This window comes from Triticum dicoccoides, chromosome 5B (assembly GCF_002162155.2).
Source record: "Triticum dicoccoides isolate Atlit2015 ecotype Zavitan chromosome 5B, WEW_v2.0, whole genome shotgun sequence".
Lineage (NCBI taxonomy): Eukaryota > Viridiplantae > Streptophyta > Magnoliopsida > Poales > Poaceae > Triticum > Triticum dicoccoides.
Window position 1 is genome coordinate 16,371,536 of NC_041389.1, and position 614 is coordinate 16,372,149.

Below are 614 nucleotides of genomic sequence, written 5' to 3' on the forward strand. Positions count from 1 at the left end.
CGAGTTATGTGAAAAAATTGCATGTGAGACTATGTTTTTATAATATTTGTCAAATACATACATATTTATACGTAAAAAGGACTATACTCATAATATACTACATACTACCTAAAAAATAGTATATATACTACCTAAATATTCTTGCATACTACATACTACGCGTACATACTCTCCGTATGATAAATACTACCTAGAACGTATGAAACAAAAGTGGGAGTAACTACACCCGGTAGTAGAGAAATTTTTTCATATATATATATATATATATATATATATATATAGGGAAAATCCATCCTACCACCCGGTGGTAATTACCCCACATATCTCATATACTACCATGTGGTACTATATATACTATTTTATTATTTTAAATATGTTCATATACTATATCTAAGATATTTAAAAACAAGTTACATGAAAAAATTATATGTGAGCCCATAATTTTTGTTATATTTATGAAATAAGTACATATTTGTACGTAAAAAAGAGCATACTCAAAACATAATACATACTACCTAAAAATTAGTATATATACTACCTAATCATTGTTATATACTACATACTACATGTACATACTCTCGGTTTCGATAGATACTACATACAACATACAAAAC